This window comes from Spermophilus citellus (assembly GCF_964194105.1).
Source record: "Spermophilus citellus genome assembly, chromosome: 1".
Lineage (NCBI taxonomy): Eukaryota > Metazoa > Chordata > Mammalia > Rodentia > Sciuridae > Spermophilus > Spermophilus citellus.
In genome coordinates, this window is record NC_138182.1 from 61571514 (window position 1) to 61594927 (window position 23414).

Below are 23414 nucleotides of genomic sequence, written 5' to 3' on the forward strand. Positions count from 1 at the left end.
GGAGAATCCAAGATCAAGTTGCCAGCTGGATAGTTCTGTCCAAGATAACATCTTGTTGCTACATCCTTCAGAGGACAGGAGTGAGTGCCAGAGTCCTTAAATGACAGAAGAGAGAGAAGGGCAGGAAAGGCCCTCTTCAACACTGAGCCCTTTAATAAGGGAGTTCTTTTCTTTCTTGTGGATCAATTCTTCCTCAACTAATCTCAACTTCTTCATACTATTGCATTGGGATAAAGTTCGAACATGAATTTTAGAAGAAAAACCATCATTCAAACCATAGTATATTCCAACATTTGTGAGGTGATATGATATTTTTGATGGGGATTTTCCTGAGGACTAGTGAGGTTGAACATTTTTCATGTACCTATTGGGTATTTACATATCTAATTTGGAGAAATATCTATTGGAGTCCTTTTCCCAGTTTTTAATTAGATTATTTTTATGTTGGCTGTTGAGTTATAAGACTTTTTATATACGTAGATAGCAGTTAATTTTCGGATATTTGGTTTATAGATATTTTCTCCCATTATGCACATTACATCTTTACTCTGTTGACTGAATCTTTTCCTGTGCAGAGATTTTTAGTTGAACAGGGATCCACTTGTCTCTTTTCATTTTCGTTGCTTCTACTTGTAATGTTGTAGCTGGGAAATCATTGCCAAAATCATTTTTATGAAGTTGTCCCCTATAAAACATAGTTTTAACACATTTGTAGTTTTCCTGTCTTAGGTCTTAGGTCTTAGTTTAAGTCTAATTCATTTTCAGTTGATTTTCTGTATAGTGTAAGATAAAAGTTCAATTTCATTCTTTTACATGTGAACATTCAATTTTTCTAAAACATTTATTGAAGTGACTCTCCTTTTGGTGAACTTAACAAGGGCTAAAATCCTCCCTTTCATATTCTCCCGGCAAAAGTATTGTAAAATCACTCAGGCATTGTCTTGGGTTACATTTTTGCAGGGGTAGGGCTATGCATAGTGACAAGTCACAGAATTATTAATAAAATCAGAATGTCTCTTTTGATGTTTATATAAAACAAATGTTTATGTAAAACAAATAGCTGTAGTTGACACTGGTATAATATCATATTAGGATTACTATTTCATAATGGGGAAGACATTCCTAATGAAATCTGAACACTGATACTTCAGTGGTTAAGGCTCTTCTCTCTGGGATGAGTTGAACTGCTTGTAGCTCTATGGAGGTAAATGTATCCAACCATTTTCATCTTATCCCTCCACTACTGAAAATTACTATTAAATGTTTACCCCAATATTTCTACATTGACAATTAAATTTTAATTATTGTAAAATATAAAAAGATACTCTGTAAATTAACAGTACATAACAACAAATATATATTTGTATTGACTTTATATTTTCTTTCTGTACTACACCGAATGAGCATGCTACTTGCCATATAAAAGAACCAATGGGCCTGGCCATCTGTGATTTTTCCCCAGTTCCTAGATCAATCAAGTAATTCTTCCAGGTTACATAATTTTTAAAAACACATATGTATCATATACATATCTAATATTGGATATACGTATTTAATGTGTGTGCTGAGTTAAGCAAAGCGTGTTGATAAAACAATTTTATTTCTATTAGGTGACCTTGTATTTCTGTACTTAAATCTCGGTATTCATGTTTTAGCTCATAAATAAGATCTAGTACTGCATTTCTCTCATTGTCAAACAATTGTGGCAAATTTACTCCACCTTATACCCTATAAATACATTTATCACTATTATAACATTCCCTTAGATATTTTTGTAAGTCAAATTACCAGTTTAAGCATGTGTTAAAATGTTCAATTTAAAACTGCAAATATGCTGAAACCTTGGCACATATTTCTTCATGAGAAAAGAACCTCTCTAGCAGCTACACATGAACCACTAGTGATGTGAAATACAGCTTTTTAGCAGTGATTAATCCATAGGATTTCAGAGTATAACAAGTAAGCATTGTGCAGATTAAATTAATTGTCTTCACACATATAACAAGGTGTTGATAGAATAAGTGTTTTTTACTTGTCTAATTTTTAAAATGTGATATTTGCTAAAGTGCAAATGTTTGCAACTCAGGCCCCTGTGAAATATGTAAAATAATTCCAATGTTTTCCCTATTTGCTTCAGGAAAAAAAAATGAACTAGTCTATTTCTCAAGGAAGCTGTATGTTTTTATATGATTAGTTATTTCAATTTACTTCTTCATGGAAGAAAACAGCATTACGAGCAGATGTTTTACTAGAGCAACATGTTTCAAAAGAGAATATATTTTATGCCATATTCAAAATTCATTTCTCTATCATGGATTTATCTTAAAATAAAGGAAAGCAGTGCCAAAAATATTGCATCAAGTATCACAAATTGCCTTGTTATAAATCACTGCATGGTTAATAGGTTAGGTGACTATGAACTAATTAACCTTGACCCTAATAATTAGAAATTATTGAGGATGTAACTTTAATAGGACAGGAAAATGGATGTTTATCGTTAACTTTGATGGGAAATTATACATATATATATATGGTTTTCTATATATAATATATATCTTATTCATAGCAAAATTTTAAAAATTCTAGCAATGACATAAAATTCAGTACACCTCTTCAATGTAAATTTGAAAAAGAATGGAAACTCAATTTAAAAGCATTGTATATGTGAAGTTATAAATTTTCTATAAGAAGACTAATTATATTCTCAAAGTCAGGAAGATGAATATGATGCTAAAATATTTTAGAATTTGAAAATTAATTTTCACAAAGACATCTTAAACACTAGTATTTTTGTTGAACAATTGTAGCACACAATAGCTAAAGTTCCACAGTGTAAGTGAAGATTGGAAAAGTACCCCAAATTTTGACTTAGACAATAAGAAAAAATAAAATTACAACTAAAATATAAATATTGTCAAGAAATTTAGCTACCATAGGCACAATGAGTTTTTGACAATAATAACAATAGGCATATTTAGGCTAGATGTGTAATTGCTGCTTTTTTGGAAAAAATAAATCCTTCTCTTGGTAAAAGCTAAATTTATCAAAAAACTAATATAATTTAATTTTAAGGTCTCTCTTTTTAAAAGATCCATCCTAACTAGGCTTTTATTTAGGTCCTGTTTCTGTAAAAATTTTAGCAATAAGGTATTGTGCTAATTAGGTTTGTGTTACTGGGACCAATATACCTACTAAGAAAAAACTTAGAGGAGGAAACATTTATTCTGGCTCATAATTTCAGAGATACCAGGAATGGTCAGCTGACTTCACAGTTTGGAGCCTGAGGTGGGGCAGAACATCATGGTGAAAGGGTATAGTAAAAGAAAGTTGTTTCATGATGACCAGGAAGCAGAGAGACAGCTCTGGTCACCCAAGATAAAATATAAACCCCAGAGACGTGCCCTCAGTGACCTACTTCCTCCAGTTACGTCCTACCTGCCAACAACTACCACCAAGTTAATCCATCTGAGAGGATGAATCCACCAATTAGGTTACAACTCTCATAATCTAATCATTTCATCTCTGAACATTCTTGCATTGTCTCACACATGCACATATTCAAACCATAGCTGATATTTTGACCCCAATTAGTTAGCATTATTGTCTCTTCATTCCCATTTTACCTCAAATGAGTTGCAGTAAAAAGGCCTCAGGCATTTTGTGTATCTAAATAATAGGAAATCAATTGAAACATTGAAGAGGACAGGGGTTATATGTGGATGGGTCAAAAACTTAACTACACATGGTCACTTTCATGTGTAGTTAAGTTTTTGTCACTTCTCCACTGTAAGAATGGCTTCCAAGTAGATTCCTACCAATTACTGTGTTGACTCACAATAGCAGGATGGATGAATTTGGTGTCAAGAGTCCAGCATCAAAGTAATTTAAAATAGGTGAGGCCAGGAACTAGTTTGTGGTAATGTTGTATATGACAGTGTGAAGTTCAGTCCAAAAGTCTTTCATCCAAAGTTCCTCTCATCTCTTCCTTATTCAGAAGGGCAGGGCCTGCATGTTAGTCTGTTAGGTCTCCAAGCTTCCTTCCACTTCCTTGCCATTTTCCCTATAGATGTGTTTGCTAATGGAATGCTTTGATATTGAAGTCTGTAGCAGCATCTCATTCCTGGAGGACCTTAAGTATTAAGCATTCTTATCAGTTAACCAATAACACAAAGTACACTTTTTGAATCTACTTTGTAGATTCACCAGATAGAATTCTACTTCATTTCAAGGTGCATAAGTGTGTATTAATCACTAAAATTATTGGTCACTTTCCATTATTACTTCCTGCTAAAGCCATTTCAGAGAATTATGGAAATCTGAAACCCAAAAATAAGATATATTTTAAATAGTTCACATTTCTCATTTTAAAAAAAAATCATTATCCCTAAAACATAATTTTCTCCAAGTCTTAAATAAAGTTTATAGTTGAAAAAAAAATTGGATTTTATTAAAAATCATGGTCTTTTGAATATGATTCTACCTAGAATAGTGTTGGGTATTTTTACCAGGTGAATGTACACTATGTTTAAAATATGTTTAAGCCCATTAAATTAGCAAGCATTTATTGTTCATATACTATAAAAAGGCATTTTATGAGGCAACAAATGAAAAAGATGAATTAAAAAATAAGCAAGGAATAATATTCAAAGATCTCACAATATAGTGAATTATACTATTGTAGCTATATGTATGTATACTATATAGATATAATAATTATACTACATGTAATTATGTAGCTAATAATAGTATAAGTTAGAGTTGTGGTGATGAGCGAGAGAAATCGGAGACAGGAAAACTTTATGTAAACTAGGAATACATTAAAAATGTGTCCAGGAAAATGCAAGTATCCTAAAAATATTGCTTTTGTAATTTTTTTAGAAATCTTTTAATAGCATACTATTTTAAAAGTTAGAATTGGTTAGGTTGAAGGAAAAGCTTTAGAAAGTGTACCTGTTCAATATCATGATATATTTATTTCCTCAATTAAGGGCCTTAATTAAAGAAGCTATGACAAATAGGTGAATGGTCAGAGAATTAATCCTGAACTGAATATTTATGGCTACAGAAGTCTCCCAAATGACTTGTCTGCTGATGTGCTAATGTCCATCCTTCTTCAAGAGGACAGGATAATTTTAAAAATATTGTTGGACAATTTAGTATACTTCTTCCCCTAGAATGCAAAATGGCAGGCCATTTTAAGAAGAGTGAGAAGAATATTTTTTACATGCTTATGCTTATTGCCAACAATTTTCCACTTCACAGATTTAATTATTTGTGAATGAAACAAATATAGAATATAGTAATAAGACAATAAACAAATATAGAAATAGGATCAAAGTATTTTCACTAAATACCTGTATATAATTTTACATTTCTCCCTTTATAAACACTACTTCACTATATTTTCACCACGAAGACACTTAACTCTGTCTGATCACATCAACGGAGCAATTTGTATCCAAAATACATACAAACGTGTCTATGTGTGTGTGTGTGTGTGTGTGTGTGTGTGTGTTAGTTTTCTTACATTAAAAAAAAGTATGGTAATAAATGAATTCACCTTGAATTATGTGAAGGCACATTGATGATTGCTGATTTTTCTTGAAAGAATTAAGACTGCAGATATTATTTTACTCATCTAACTCAAAACTACCCCTTCTTTTATGCATATGAATTTTTAAAATTTAATGTACTTAGCAGGGAAAATTTGAAAATGTAGACCATTCCCATCTTCTATCAAATTTATGCACTTTAGGTCTTTAACCAATACCTATATTTGTAGTATATATATCAGGTAACCGTTCAATCAGCTCTTCTCTTATTTATATAGAAGTTTTTCCTCTCAATATGGTGACTTATTCTATATTCTTTAAGCTTATACTTTCATTTTCCGTTTTTTTCTCTACTACAGAATTAAAATTAATCACATGAGAAAGATAGGAAGTGAGTCAGAAAGTCCCATCTCTGTATTTTTTTTTCCATAGGAGTCTCCAAAATCTCCAATTCCTAAAATCTACTATGTAAGCTTTTCTTTATTCCATGACAAGATGAATTCCAAATCCATTACAGCAGACTAAAGTGGTTTTAAAGAAAATCTACAGGAAAATAAAATACTATGTTCTTAAGGAGAAAAGCACTTCCATAAAATGGTATCACTGCCCATGTCCTTTTTGTTAATGTTTGAATTAATGAATACATTGCACATCCCCTGTCCCCTGACCCCAGATAAATATTGCTCCTGTAGATCATAGCAAACTCTAAGGATGTTACACACAACTCACTGTGGTAAACATAAACCCGAGAGCACTACCTAGTGGTGCTGTGTCTCTGCACAGCCTTGAGTAAAGGAAAGATCATTTTCCCATTGTACAACCAATGTAAATGTGATTGTTAAATTAAGCTCAGGATTTGAAATAAGCTTTTTATCTAATCATTAACAAAATGATTAAAAAATGTAATGTCCTATCTTTCTTTTTCTCTTTGCTACTTATGTGAAAAGAAAACTTCCTCTTTCAAACTTAGGCAAATGGTATGTTCATTTCGAATTGCACCACTTCATTTTCTTATGATAGCAGTGACCCATATATATTTCATATTGTGTGCTTTAGTTTTTTTTAAATATTTTTTGAGTTGTAATTGGACACAATACCTTCATTTTTTAATTTATTTTTATGTGGTGCTGAGGATCCAACCCAGTGTCTTGCACGTGCTAGGCAAACACTCTTTCGCTGAGCCACAACTCCAGCCCCAGTGTGATCTAGTTTTGATTTCCTAATTTATTCTTTCTTAATAGTCTTTCCTGAAACTTCTCCAGACCATTCTATTACTGTTTTCCATTCATCTTTCTTTATTCCATCTCTTTCTTTGTAGCTATTTTCTTAGTCATTATGTTTTTTGCTATATCCCTTATTCTCCCCCATATCTTTTATCGCACCTTTGCCTCCCCATTTTTTCCTCTATTCACGTCTTGCATATTTTTAGTGGCAACATGATTCCTCTTTTATCAAAGTGTAAGTACCACATTAAAACTCTATTACTAGTAATAGAGTTAATGTGAAAACACATATTACCTATAATTTATGACTAAGTAATTCTATGTCTTAGTCACTATAATGAGTTGCCAATTTAATTTAAATATATTAGAAATTCACCAAGTGAATACTTAGCTCTTTTGAGTGCAGAACTGATCATTACTGAATACCTTAAAAGTCATCTTGTAAGACTTACACTGTTAAAGTTATTTGGGGTTCTAAATGATAAGACGAAAAATATTAATAATGGCAAATACTTCATAAAAGATATTGTGTTATCTCCTTTCTAATTCTTAAATATGAATTCATTTGTTAGCTGTCTGAACTCTTTTTATAAGAGAGAAGAGTGGTACAAAGATTCTTCTAAAAAGATGATAAGATCTGGGTAATAAAGTAGGTTTAACAGGCAGTTCCAGAAATACTTGTGTAAAACTCACATATGCTCTTGGGACAATTGTTCATTTTTTTCAACACTTAGCACTTACTAAATGATTAAGCTCCTCTAGGTACTAAGATGCAATGATGAATGAGACATCACTACTTATCTGGAAAGGTGTATAATCTAGCTCAGGAAGACAGACAAGCAAACAGATAGTTATAGCACAATGTGATTCAGTGATAAGAAGCCCTGGGGCTGTCGGAGCACATACAAAGTTCTGACTCAGTGTTAGAAGTTTAAGGAAACCATACATAAGAAATGATGCTTTCATTGATTTTTGGAGGATCTTACAGTTAATAAGGTGAGACAACATGAGGAGGAGATGTTGAGTGTGGATAGCAAGGAACTCTCCAGGAGAAAAGAAAGATAAGCATTTTCAACAGCATAGAATCAAGAGGTGTTAGAGTCTGTAAACAAGTCAGGATGGCGCCTGGCATTTTGCCAGGGGAATGTTAGAGTCTGTAAACAAGTCTGGATGGCGCCTGGCAAAATGCCAGAGGGAGTGGTTTGTGAAGAAACGCCAGGAGCCATTAAGTGTGGAGATTTCTTATTGGTTGACTGATGTATCTAGTTTATGCTAATTAAGATAAGCTGTGTGGAATGTATAAATACCACTCCTGTCCTACAATAAACGGCTTCCACTCCTGCTGTATCAAGGTACACAAGTTATTCGTCACCCCCCGGTTAGTTTGCTGCAGTCCATCACCCCCCGGTTAGTTTGCTGCAGCTGGACTGCGGCAAAAAGGAATTCTAGAAACTATTTATAGTTAAAAATAATGATTTATGAGACATAATTTATAGAACATAAGAGTTAAATAGGGAAAACAAAGTGAGACAGAAAGCTATAAAGGTAAGATATCAATGATCTTCTATGGTATCATGAGGAGTTTAGATATTACTCTGAAAACCATCTAAGCTAATGTGGCATCCAATCAAAGTAATGCCCTGAGCAAATCTGATATTTTAAAAGATCAAAATGTGGATAATGGATTGAAAAGGAATCCATTATCAAGTTAAGGCATAGGGGCCAGTAAATACAGGGATTGTAAGTTATTGAATGGAAATGTTGATGGTTTCAGCTGTCAAGTGATTCTACACGATCAAACATGATTTTTCCTCATTGAAGTGGCAATAGATAGAATTAGGAGAGATTTATGAAGGAGGTGGCAGAGAGAGACCAACTACTGACTGGATGTGAGGATTAGTCAAAGCAAGTCAAAGATAAAAAAATGTGTCTCTGCTTTAGGCAACTCTGTATCACAGATCCTATCATGAGACAAGAACAAATTGACATAGCATTAGTAAGTAGATTTGGTGTAATATAAGGAGTTCTTTCAGGTTTTATTGATTTTAGAGGAACCTTAAGTCTTACAAGTATATACATGCAGCAGAGAATGAAATATGTGTGGCAGAATATTTTGTGTTTTGTTATTATTTTACATTTTTTGTCCTAACAGTCACTCCCTTCCAAGGCAAATTAATCCCCTTGCTTCAAAAGAAATGCCTTTCAGAATCTAAAGCAAAGCTTGCAATGAGAGGGCATTATGCAATAGATAAAGCAGGGCATAGTAGAAATATCTGAAATGGAGAGCAGAATACTCAAGAGAGGGAAAGTCAGCTGGTGCAAGATCTTGGTGCATGTCTGTCTTCTGGTATTACTCAGCGAGCTGCCATGACATCTGAATAAAGTAATATTACATGATCCCAACAAAACTAGAATAAGTTACCAGCTCTGTCACATTCAGCAAAATTTGTGTTACTCAAGAGTGGCAGATATGCTATTTGACTTCCTGGTTTAGGCAACTGTTGGACTGGAAAATACAGTTATCTATGAGTAATGTCAGAGGTCATATCTCTGTTTCTAAATGACTACCCTAAGTTTTTGTGAGTTCTCAGGAAGGTGACCCCAGTCTCTTACCTCATCCCAATGTATAAATGTTAAAACACCTGAATATTCATGTGAAATGGCCCTCAAGTCTGATTTTTTAAAATTTTAAACTAAGGTACTATTATCTCTATTACAGTCCCAAATGAAGAAAAAGATTTATACCCAGCACATATGAGTGTGAAAGTCAGGGTAAGATTTGCATTAAAAATTAACACATATGCTTTGAGTTGAGAAGTGATGAAATTAGGTGGAGAAGTAATTGGATTTGAAGAGCCAGCTAGACAAAATATTTTGCTTTCTTTTATTTTGTTGTGCATAATTTTTTCAAAGTAAAAATTGCCCGGTCTAGAGATCAGCTTGTCTGTAGGATTAGTTCCCTCTGAGACTGTGAATTTAATTCGACATTTGCTCATCTTCTGTCCCTTAAAAAGGCAATGGTGGTAACATCTCCCCCAAGAATCTTAGAACAAGGTGTTCAGTGTTGCTTGAATTCCATTTTTGCTGTTTCTTAGCTGTGTGACTTGAATCAACTGTTTAACATTTCTGTCTCAATTTCTTTGTCTGTGAATAAGAATATCAATACCTTGCCACTTAGGGTTGCTGTGAGATTTAAATGAATCCAAGCATTAAAATAAATATATAAGCTTATATTAGCATAGAAGAAAACCCATGCATATTAGTTGTTGTTATAAAGAACATTAAAATTGTTGCTGGAAATTTCTCTTGGTGGAAGGACTGTGCAATTGGAAAACATCATGAATAAGACCTTCCAAAGAAGAAATGCTTAAGTAACAGCAATTAATCTCCTTTTAGAGAAGATGAGTTGGGTTAAAAGGAGGACTTCAGTTTACTAGGTGGAAACTGACCAATATAAGAAATGCTAAAAGCTGCCATCAACAGACCTTTCTTTCTCTGTCTTTTCTCACACAGTGCTTCATCTTTTGTCAAACTAAATTTGGGTCAAGTTGTTATAAGAGTCTTTCTTTGAGAGACTGCTACCCTAATTTGCTAGTACCCACATATCTAACCTCATTTCTTAAACCAAGTGTTTAAACCCAGTTCACTTTGGGACATACAAACATTTTTCAGTAGGCCTGATATAACCTTCTTCCTGTGAATAAAATGTTTTTTTTTTAATTAGACCAATAAAATGGGGAAAAAAATAGCTGCAAAATAGAACTCTGAAACACATTTCCTTTCCAAGTTGGAAATTCACTGTACAATGTAATACAATCTATTTGTATCTCAAAAGATGAACAATACACTTTATTAAGTTACAGAGCCATCTTAAAAGACTGAAATCAGATCCTCATGACACCATATAGATTTTTCTTTACACTCCCTTTTGTTCTCCTTCCTTCCCCACCTCCTTTCTTTCTCTCATTCCTCTTCTCTCACACTTTCTTTGTTCTTGCTTACTTCAACTATTTCTGTTTAAATATGAAGTATTTTTCAAATGACTTTGAAAATGACCTCTGAAAAGCAGAAATTGAACCTATCAGGTCCTGGTCCTTACTCTAATGCTGACTAGATGCAAGGCCATGGGCAAGTTACATAAACTCTCAGTCTTCATTTTCTTCATTTTTAAAATGAAGTGAGTGGAACAAGGTTGACTTTAATGTCTTTTTTCTTTTTTTAAGTCTACGTATGGTAACATTGATTTCTGTATCAGTGCCAACATGCAATTTAATAATTCTATGTAAACCTTGAGGAATGTCGGGAAACCTGAGACATAAACAATATGAAGTTTTTCATAAAAATAGATATATTGAAATAAAAAATAAGTTGAATATTAAAACCAGAATAACATAAACTTACATTAGAGAAAAAAATAATCTTTCTGTAAAAATGATCCTAAGCCCATGAGCTTCACTGAAGTAAAATGTTGCTACCAAGGAAATTCAATCCTTGTACTTGAATTTTATTCAATTTTAAGACCTTGATAGCTAGAGCCAGAGAGTAAATTATTAATACTAGAATTAATAGAAATCTGTTGCGGAGGGAGGACCAGAATAAAATGATTTATATTTAATTGTGTTGATGTGAGTGTACTTGGATCTTTCTTCTCTTTCCATTTTAGTTCTTTTACTGCTTTGTGCCTGGGTTTAAATCTTCCTGTATGTGACACACTGATATTAGAGAGGCATTAAAGAGTAGCACATCTCCCACACAAATAGATGTGTGGTGGTGGGCAACATTTAAATGCGTATTAACTATCACCCTCAATAAGTGAGTATTACATCCTATTAGCTTTAGAGAGGTATTCTAACAGTCCTGCACCATGTTCACATTAATATGCAAATGGAATCTGAATACAAAATTAAATGAAAATGAAATTTGGTAGCTAATTGACATTTTTGTCACAAAAGCTCAGAGAAACACTATTTATGGTTTAATGGTAAAAGGCTAATGTGTCATCCTAGGGAGGGGGTCACATCAATCTCCAATCTCGGCTACAGTTATTTCCTGAAGTACAGTGCAAAGCTCTGTTTGTGTATGCAAGTTGCCAGCCTCCCTCACGGAGGTGGTCCCATCACTATAAACCTGTGCTAAATTGCTACCATCCATTATACACAGTGGCTGCCTGGATGGCCGCCTGGCACTGACTTACACAGGCCATCTATTCCTGTCAGAAATATGATATGTCACTGACAAAAGCTTAATTACACCATTAATTAATAGGACAATTTTCAAAATGCCCTGAAATGCGGCTTGACACTCATTAGTGCCATTTATGAGTAATTTCTCCCAGGGAATAGTAGTACTCTAAAGAGCACTTTAAAATGAAATATACTTCTAAACAAAGGTATCTATAAAATAAAATAAATACATAGTTAGTAGTTGTTCCCCCATATGACCCAGCCCATCAACATTGGCAGAAGAGTGGTAATTTTTTTTAAATATAAAAACATTATTACAATTTTGCCACAATATATCCTATTCATTTTATACTCACTGTAGGAATTCAGGCACTTATTTTTACCTATAGAATCTTAATTACTTTTTAAAACATCTTAAGCTTCAAAGAGCAATGACAATACATTAACCTCAAAAGAGGTTTTTAAAGCTTTATTGGCAGAAAAGTGTTTTTTGTTTTTATTAACCCATTTGTCTGTATATCAGTAAATACCACATGTGCCAATAAGGAAAATCAAAAGTACAAATTCATTGGTGTTCACAATTTGACAATTTTTTTATCCATTCACTCTATGATTGAATTTTCGTTATATGTCTTTGACGTCAGCAGCTTACCAACACAGATCACTGACTTAGGTTAGCTGAAAAAGGTATAAAATCCATAATAAAATGGATAAGGAATTATTTAATATTATTCCAACATCCAACACCAAAATTCTGTGATGATGAAAGCTGCATGACTCAATTATTTAAAGCCACAACATACTGTGCATGATTAATGCTCTTTTTTGTTACTATTTGTTATTTGGCTACAGTGATTGTATGATTACTGAAGGATGCAATAGCAGGCTGGATGAATTGTAAGGTTAAAGCCAAATGAGTTTCTCCCGAAGGAGGAAGGGAAGTCTTACACATCTTAGATAAGAAACTGCAATTGGAAAACAGAAATAGGTGACAGAATGAGAATAAGACTTGCTGTGTCTAGATTTAGAAGGTGTCAATATTTCCAGAAGTGACTGGGTTATTGGATGTTTCTTTTTATCTTCAAGTGGGCCATGAGATAAGAAGGCAGGATCACAACCTCCTACCTATAAAGTTGTAGCAGTCCTTGAAGAGTGATTCCTGAAATATTATCAAAACATCTGGGAAGGTATTTCAAATAAGCTGAGTCAATTCCTTTTGGAAATTACTCTGTTCTTTAAATTATACATTTTCCTTCAACATCATTTCCATTTTCCATTCCTCCTTCAACATTTTAATATATTCCTTTAAAATCTCTTACCTGGATTATAGCAATACACTCTTTTCAGATTTCCCTAATTCTAGTTGCACTTCAATCTATTTCTATATAATGGCACTATTTTTCTGAAATATTAAACTGGAAAACACCAGTTCTTGGTAACAGTAATCTTTGAAGATATGTTCAGATGAATTTGGAAAACTCTACATAGTAAATCATCCTCTGTGACACCAGTAATGAATGAAAGCCTATTATTATAATGAATGACACTTTGAAGTCATGTATTAAGGAATTTTATTTAATCATATTTAATCCAATGGGTCATTAAAGTATTTAATGAAAGAAATTTGATTTATGCTCTAAAAAACAGATTTAGTTATGAAATTGTGATGCTTATCATACCTCAAAGGCTACCAGTTGATTACGGGATCAATTCCCAACTCTACGTCATTTATTCAAGGCCTTTTAGTATTCGCCTTATTATTCATCTGGTATCACTTCACATTCTTTGTTCAATTTGTATTAAATAAATACTAATACATTGATCTTTCTATCTCACATCTAAACCTATCTATTCTCTGTACCACATGCATGGAATATTTTCCCTATCATATGACCAAACACCTTCCAGCCCCAGGAAGTCTGCTGTGACCACCAAATGCAGGTTAAAAATCACCTTTTCTGTATCCTTATAATTTCATTTATTTCCTACTGTTTTTATTTTTACCTTTTAACCTTACTTAATAGGTGACCATTTATGATAGCAAATATAGTATATTCTGTAATGTCTTTTGAGTCTCATATAGTGACAGGTATGTTAGGGTCTAGATTAATTTATTTAAATAAATAGTTTCTCAAAAAGAAATCATAACATATAGAATTAGTTCCACAAAGGATAAAGGCAGAAAAAAGCAAATTTTGTCTAATTCAGAAGACCTTGTATTTTGTCCTAGTCCAGCAACTTAATAAAATAAAACACTAGGATATCTTAGGCAAATTTCTTAACCCTCTCTCTCTCTAAGTGTTGTCAATGGAGTTGAGGACAAGAAGGAGAAAGAGATAAAAATGCAAGAGGTACAAGAAATAATACTTTGAGTATATAGACTTTGCAAATCACATTTCTTGAGTTTCATTTTTATAACTCTACCTCCAAACTTGCTTAATACAGCTATTGTTTTTATATTAATGCTTCCTGGTTTTTAATTTAGTTAACTGATTTATTTCGTTTTCCTTGCAATATCAAGCACAGAGATCAAAACTGTGGTGTGTTATCAGGAGAAAGTAGTTCAACTGTTCTGTGATCCATCAGATCAGTTTCCTTCACAAGAAAGATGCCTCCAGGCCAAGAAAAAAAGAAAAAAAGCAACTAGCCAAGCTTAATCATTTGTCAACAGAATCTCAAGTAGATGGACAAAATACTGACATTACCTTGAAAAAGAGACTGGATCATGAAATATCCTTGGCAAGATATACATGTAGAGATAATTTTAGTAACCAGTGCCTATGAAACTTGGTTTCTAGCAATTGCCACATAAATTATTCAATGGTTTGAAAAATAAAATGGAAATGTTTTGTAATACATATTATCACTGCTATGTGAGGGACCTTCAGTACCTGATTTGGAGACTTCATCTCTTCTGAGCAGGAGAGAGATGTTTGAGACAGGGGAGAAAAATATCTGCAGAACCTTTCCTGACCTGTATTTGTTTTATCTGAGACTCTTTGTTGATCATCATTATTCTATAAAATGCTTAAGGAATGATATTAAGGTGCCTGATTCATCTGAGTCGGATTGAACTTGTGTCTTTGCTAAGTTGACCAAATTAATTTGGTTTCCTTAAGAGTCCTAAGTGTTTTATATTTCTTCACTTCTCAATTGAGTTGTTCCTGTCCTTTCTCTTTTCCAAAAATGCTCTTAATTGGCTTCATTCCTCACCCTCTCTCTGTTTTTTGGTAAAGTTATAATGTTATACTAATTTAACTGTGATATTCACATTTTAAAAACAGGTATCACAGCACTGATCCTAAGGGGAACAATCAATATCTATATTAAATTCCATAGCTTATCTAGAGAGACCAGTGGCTTTGTTAGTTGGTTTGTTTGGGCTGGTTATTTTACAAACTAAAGTTGCTGCTGATTTCTTTGCTCCTCTTGATGTGTCTATGTGTGCCATCCTAAGTCTCTATAGTCAAACCACATGCGAGCGTGTAGCCCATCTGATTTAACAGGTGGTAATCACATTAGACTACATTAGAACACACTTTGGGTATATTTCAAATCACCTTCTACATAAAACCCTCCTGGGATTACATATGGCATCCTATTGGGACTTTCTAGACATTTTTTTTCAATCACTAAAATAAATGATCATAAAACACCACTAATCTAAATAAAAAGAAATAGAAATGATTTTATTATAGGAAGAGATACTGATAAAAACTATAAACAGCTCAAAAATATCTAAGACTTGGAAGAGATCCGATGATACAACAAATAATTACTAGGCCTTGCTATGTCTTAAGCTCTGTGATTCATATAGAATAACAAAGGAGTCAACATTTATGGTACATATATAAACAATGTACATTAAAATTAACTTTGCATAGTTATTAACTAATTCATCCTTGATCACCTTTAAGGAGACTATTTTTGTCTTTACAATAAGACATTTGAGAAACTGAAAGCATAAACTCCTTCAATAAAGTTCCATGGTTACAACAAGCCAATTGGAATTAATATCCAGATATTTCAGTCTGAAGCTTATTCATGTGACCACTAAGTTATTCAATTTTTTACATTATTTTAAAAAATATTTTTAATATATTTTTTAGTTGTTGATAGACCTTTATTTTATTTATTTATATGTGATGCTGAGAATCTAACCCAGAGCCTCACACATGCCAGGCAAGTGTGCTACCACTGAGCCACAACCCCAGCCCTTTTTTACATTATTATAGTAGTCTCCCACCAATAATTTTATTTTTGATTCTATAAGTTACTTGTCTGCATACAGGATAACAGAGAAGTTTGTATTCAAAAATATATTGTAGATATTATTTCAAAGCTTATGTTTTTTAACCATTCTATTTTCCTGGCAAGTCAGAATTGGGTAAAAAATCAGATTTGGAAAGCACTTAGTGAACCAGTTTGAAGTATCCTCCTTGTACATGACATCTCATATATAGAATCATCCAGGACTACTGCTTCTGACCCTTTTTCCTTCTACAAGTTCTACATCAGTAGTGTGCAAATCAATGATCCTATTCTCCTATCTGCTCTATTTTTATGACCAAACATAAAAACCAAGCTATAATGAACATAGATGGAACAATATTCATCCCAATATTAGCAAACTGAATCTAATAGCACATCAAAAATATTATTCACCATGATCAACTGAGATTTTTTTTGGGGGGGCAGGGGTGCCCAGGATTGAACTCAGAGTCATTTGACCACTGAGCCACATCCCTAGCTCTATATTGTATTTTATTTTAGAGACAGAGTCTCACTGAATTGCTTAGTGCTTCACTTTTGCTGAGACTGACTTTGAACTCATAATCCTCTTTTCTCAGCCTCCTGAGCCACTAAGATTACAGCATGCCCAGTAATCAACTGGAATTTATCCTGACACAAGGATGGTCCAACATGCATAAATTGATGAACATGACATAACACATTAATAGAATTAATTAAGAACAAATACCATATGTTATGGTTTAGATGTGAGGTATTACTTCGAAACTCATGTGCAAGACAATTCAAGAAAGTTTATAAGTGAAATGATTGGGTTTTGAAAGCCAAAATCTAATCAGTGTGTTAATCTACTGCAAAGGATAAACTGGGTGGTAGCTGTAAGCAGGTAGGGTGTGGCTGGAGAAGGTGGGTGGGTTCCTGGAGGTGTGCCCTTGAGGTTTATACTTTGTCCACAGTGAAAAGAACTAGCTCTCTGCTTCTTAATGTCATGTCCCCATCTGCTTCCTCTGCCACACACTTCTACCGTGATGTTCTGCCTCACCTCAGACCCTGAAGAATGTAGTTTGTTATCTATGGACTAAGAGGTCTGAAACCCTCTGTCCCCAAATAAACTTTCCCTCTTCTAAAATTATTTTTGTCGGGTCTTTTGGTCACAGTTGTGAAAAAAAAAAGACTAAAACAACATATAATCATCTAAATAGACACAGGGAAGGTAAATATGCTGTTAAATATGCTGAACCAATTATGTATAAAAGGAACATATCTCAGTATAATAAAGAGTACATATACAGATCCAATAGCTAACAATATTACAAATGGGAAAATGATGAAAACTTTCTAATATCTGGTAAAAGACCAGGATGGACACTTTTGCTACTGTTATTCAACATAATAATTGGTCCCAGCCAACAGAATCAAGCAAGATAACAGAAATAAAGGACATTGAAATTTAAAGAGGAAGTCAAATGATCAGTATTTGTAGTCACGATCTTATATATATGAAATTCCAATAACTACACACACAGAGTTATGGTTTAGATATCCCCAAAAGCTCATGTGTGAGACAATGAAAGAAGATTCAGAGGAGAAATGATTGGTTGTAAGAGTCTTAACACAATCAGTGAATTAATCCCTTGATAGGGATTAATTGAATGGTTAACTGAAGGCAGATTTAGTATATGGTTAGCTACTGGATCTTTATGTGTGATCTTTAGTATACTGAAGTATATTCCTTGTATACTTAATTGGCTCAGTGCTTTTATCATGAAATGATGTCAATTTTATCAAATACCTTTTCTGCATCTTTTGGAAGCATGGCTTTGGGGTATATGTTTGTATCTAGTGAGGAGACTCTCTATGCTTCCTGATCATCATATAAGCCAATTCCTTTTGCCACATTCTTTCTCTATATGTTCTTTCTCACCTCGAGCCCTGAGAAATGGAGCCTGCTGTCTATGGACTCATACCTCTGAAACTGTAATCCCCACATAAACTTTTCCTTCTCTACAGTTGTTCTGATCAGGTTTTTTAGTCACAGTACCGAAAAAGCAGACTAAAATATAATACACACACACACACACACACACACACACACACACACACAAATTAGAACTAATCAAGGAATTCAACATGGTTGCAGGATAAAAAATCAATATAAAAAATAGTATCAATGCTCTATGCCAAAAGTAAGTTATCTGAAATAAAGAAAGCAATCCCTTTACAATAGTTATGAAAAATAAAATACCTAGAAATAAATTTAACTCCAGAGGTGAAAGATATTTATAATAAAAAATATAAAGCACTAATGAAGGAAATTGAAAAGAACACAAAAATGTTAAAAGACATTTTCTGGTCATGGACTAGAAGACTCAATATTTTTAAAATGTTATACTACCCAAAGTGATTTTTTATTCAGTGTAATTTCTAACAACATACCAATTATAGTCTTCGTAGAACTAGAAAAAACAATCCTAAAATTGCATGGTACCAAAGTAAAATTCAAATAGCCAAAGTCATCCTGTGCAAAAACAACAAAGCAAAATATATAATACCAATTATAAAATCAACTCAAAATGAATTGAGTATATTAACAATGAAACTATTAGAATAAAATGTTGGGAAAATGTTTTAGGATATTGGAACAGCAAAGTTTTTTTTTTTTTTTTATGATATCCCCAAACACAGGAAACAAACCAAAAATAGACAAATGGGATTCTACCCATCTAAAAAGCTTCTGTACACCAAAGGAAATAATCAGGGTAAAGAGATAACCTAAAGAATGTGAGAGACTACTTGTAAATTATACCTCAGTAAGGAACTTCAAAAACTCAATACCAAAACTAAAAATAAAGAATAAATAAACCATATAAGAAAACTATAAAAATGAGGCAATGTACATAAATAGACATTTTTCAAAAGAAGGCCCCATACAAATGGCCAATAAGCATACAAAAAATGGTTAACATTACTAATTATCAGAAAAATGTAAATCGAATGTTACCGTACACACTCCAGTAAGAATGGACATTATTATTAAAAAAAAAAAAAAAAAGGTGTGTTGGGGGTGGGGGGGCGAGGTCTGGGGATTTAGCTCAGTTTGTAGAGTGCCTGCCTCACATGCACAAGACACTGGGTTCAATTCCCAGCACCAAAAAAAAAAAAAAAAAAAAAAAAAGATAGCAAGTGTTGTTAAGGATGTGGAGAACAAGAAGCACTTGCATACTATTGGTGGGAATGTAAAGTAGTACAACCTTATGGAAAACACTGTAGAGGTTCTTCAACAAATTGAAAATAGAACTACCAAATAATTCAGCAGTCCAGCTAGTGGTCATTTCTGCACTTCCATGTTTATTGCAGCACTGTTCAAAATTGCCAAAAAATAGAAACAACTTAAGTGTCCATCAACTGATAATTAGATAAAGAAAATGTGGTACATATACCCAATGGAATACTATTCATCTTTGGAAAAGAATAAAAATCTTCTCAATTCTGATAATACATTATGTTAAAGGAAATTAGCCATGCACAGAAAGATAAGTACTGCATGATCCCATATGCAGAATTTAACAAAGCTGATTTCATAGAAACTGATAGAAATATTGTGGTTACCAGAGACTGGGGGAAGTACAGGGGAAGAAGTGATAGGAAAAGATTGATCGATGGGTACAATGTTATGGTTCGATAATGAGTAAAAAGTTCTGATCTACTTTGCATAGTAAGATAACTATGGATAATATTTATGAGCAGTATGTCTCAAAAAGTTGGAAGAAAGAGTTTTGAATGTTTTTACTATAACAAAATGATAAATATTGAGGAGACAGACATGTTTAACTTTATTTAAACCTAACAATGTGTACACATTTTAAAACATTACATGGTTACATAATATGAATAATACTTATGTTTTCATGTGTGAATTAAAATTAACTTGATCCAAAAGAGAAAAAAATTACAAATCAAAAGACAAAACTTAGCTATATATTACAAATGAATTTGTAACTTTTTTCTAAGGGAACAATTTATAACTTCATGTATTTGAACAAAAAGTTTCATGATTTACAGAAATTCATTATTCTAACTACAGTATTCACTGTCTATTTTTAGTCCTAGAAAATTTAACTATACTTTGTTTTCTTATATTCAGTTTCTCTATCTTATATTATCTTTTAGAAAGCTACTACTGCCTGTTTTGAGTATTAGAAAGAGGACAAAAATTTAGCATGTGTATTATAAATTGTGGAACAATAACTTTGTTGTGATAGTGAATTTGAGGAACAAGGGTTGCACACCGCTACTAAGTTTGTACAGTTTTCTTTTTCTTGCTGTCTCATTCTCTCTCCCCCTCTACTTTATTTTGTTTTATTTTTACTTATTAATATTTAGTACCTCATCTGGGATTTATTAGAGAAGAGCCTTTAGAAAAACAAGATGCTGCATAATGACAGACTTTACACTGTTGAAAGATTCTCTAGAGACTGACATTAAAAATAGATAAATACTTTAAATCTGTGGCTAAAGACTAAATGCGCCACATGGTGTTCATATTTCTACCATACATTCTAAAGCTATAGAGACCTGATCAATACTGCCCTGCTGCACTTTGATCTTTAGCAGCAATTTGTCTGCAGTAAATTACTCTCATTTCATTTCAATTAATTTTATCCAACAGGGACTGAACCATTTTAACCTCAGCCTTCAGGGAGGGCTGCATGAAGATTGATAATCTGGATAATATTTTCATTAGGCACTTGCATATGGTATTCTTAATTACTAAAAAAGAGGGAAATATAGCTGAAATATGATATTCCTAAAAGTTCACTAGATATCCAGCAGTTTATAATTGATCATATGTCTAAAAGTCAAATTATGTTAGATGGTTTTCAATGTCCTTTTCAGTGGCTTTTCCACATTATGGCATTATGTTACCTTTCATATATTTCATTGAGTATATATGGTAAATCACATCAATATTCATGTCATTTCTGAGTTCTTACTGTGATTTTTGATAAATTTATGGTTCATTTGTTATCCATTAAATTCAATAGGTTGCATATAGGGAAGAGGACTGGGCTTGGATATTTTCGCATGTCAGTAGATAAGCTGTGGTGTTAATTAAAGTACAAGAGGGTTTGTTTTACTTTTCTGGGATTTGGAATAAGTATAATAGACTTGCACTGAAAGACACAATACAATAGTGTGTGGAATAGTCATATAACAATTCTCAGTTATAGAGTTATCACAGAGAGTAAATATGGGTATTTGTGGAATTGAGAGATAGGAGGCAGGTGAATACAAAAGAAGAATGTAACAAACTATCTTTCATGGCAGTTTTGTGGACAGAGTTGGGCCCTGTGTTGTGAAAGCTTGCTAGAAGTCCAGTATCCTATAGTGGTAGAGTTGTAGACTGAGATAAAAATGATAGAAAAGTACAGACAACATTTATTTGGAACCTCTAGAACATGTTTTGTTTCACTTACCAAGGTTTTTATTATTTAGAACCCCCTTGAAATGAATTTCAGGAAAGAACCTAGGATGATAGAAAGATAACAGCACAAAAGCAGTCCACCCTGTGCTAGATGAAAAGGGAGTAGCCTCAGGTACTAAATACATTTTACTGGGTTTTTGTTCTTTATTATGATTATTAACATGTTTCACTGTGGCACTGTAAGCATCCACACCTGCTTATATCATACATTGATTTTATCTATCCTCCCTATCTCCCTCTCTGGCCCTCTCCTCTTCTCTCTTCCCCTTCCCCTGTCCTATTTCTTTTTCTTTTTCCTAACAATCGACTGCCTATTTTCTGTTCAGTTTTTTCCCCCCACAGAAAACAGTAACATACTATAGTTTAAAATATTTGCTTTCTTCATCCTATTTTATTGGTGTATTATAATGATACATTATTATGTAGTGGGATCCATTCTGACATATTTGCACATGCGCATAGCATAATTTGTTCAATTTATTTTCCCATCATCTCCCCTTTCCCTCCGCTCCTCCCTCCTCCTCCATCCCCTTCCTCTGCTGTGCTGTTCTCACTTCTATTTTTCATGAAGTCTCTTTTATTTTTATTTATTTTTATTTTTTTATTTATATATCTCTCTAGTTTCCATAAATGAGAGAAAACAAGGGATCCTTGATCTTCTGAGTCTGGTTTATTTCTCTTAGTATGATGGTCTCTGGTCCTATCCATTACAAAAGCCAAAGTTTCATTTTTCTTCATGGCTGAGTATAACTCTTTATGCATATATACATTACATTTTCTGTATATATTCATCTGTTGACAGCCATCTAGCTTCCTTATTGAACTCTCAGAGCATCTCTGGAAATTATCCTACTTTATCTATTGTGGAAATAATTGATACTTTAAATTGTCCCAAAGTATACAGCTATTAAAAATAGAAACAGAGATTAAAAATCAGGTTAGTTTGACCTTGGGAGTCTAGAATATATTTAAGACTATAATTGGACACTTATGACAAATGGCAAAGTTCCTGTTACTCACATGATAGTAACACACCAGAAAAATATTCACCATACCAAGGAAATCCACTATCCTAAAATGACATAGTAAATTCTTATCCTAATGTACACATTTAGTAATATCAAAGTAAATCAATAACTTGATGGGTAGAGACCATTTTTAAGGGAGTGATTTTTTTTTTCCTCTGAGAGATGAGTAAGAATAGTATTATGTGAAAATTATAGTGGATTTTATTTGAAGCACACCTGCCTACACCATTCCTTGGTTACCTTATGGTTCTTGATGGTAATATTTTTACGAATAAACTGCATATTTTGAGACTTAAAATTCCAAGCATTAGATTTAAGGAAATAAAATTTTATTATGAAATCCAATAATGTGATATTAAAACTAATTATGACTGATATTGTTACTGGAATTCTATGTTTTGAATTCAATTCAGAGGGTCTCAGATTCATGACATCTGTTGGAAAAGTTTGAACTTTCTAAAAAGTATATGTAATTGTAAATGTTTAACATAATAAAATTTAAATCTAAGCTTTCAAAATTGTTACATTTATCATTTTTTGAAAATACACAGTTGCAGGTGGAGGTTGTGGCTCAGCGGTAGAGCTTGCCTAGCATGTGAGGTACTGGATTTAATTCTAATCACCACGATAAATAAATAAAGGTCCCATCAGAAACTAAAAATAAAATAAAATAAAATAAAAAATACACAGTT